The sequence below is a fragment of the Chinchilla lanigera genome, unplaced genomic scaffold (genome assembly GCF_000276665.1).
Source record: "Chinchilla lanigera isolate Chin_1 unplaced genomic scaffold, ChiLan1.0 scaffold00078, whole genome shotgun sequence".
Lineage (NCBI taxonomy): Eukaryota > Metazoa > Chordata > Mammalia > Rodentia > Chinchillidae > Chinchilla > Chinchilla lanigera.
The window spans coordinates 9,919,750-9,920,023 of record NW_004955479.1 but is presented as its reverse complement, the minus strand read 5'-3'; positions in this window follow the sequence as shown (position 1 = coordinate 9,920,023).

Below are 274 nucleotides of genomic sequence, written 5' to 3'. Positions count from 1 at the left end.
AGCGCGAGCAGCAGAGACTCAACCGCGGCCGAAGGACCAGCCCGGCCCGCCCGGCTCTCGGGAAACGGGCCCGCCCCCAGCCACCCATTGGTGCGGCTGCCGCAGCCTGACTTCTCATTGGCTGGGCGCTGATGTCACTAAGTAGCCTGCCTTCCCTCTCCTGCCAGAGGCGGGGGAGACACCTGTTCTGAGCGACAACTTGTTAAAGGGTCGGCGGTTCTGCCTCCTCCCCCTTCTTCCCCCCTCCCGGAGAAGGAAAGCATCTAAGCTGCAG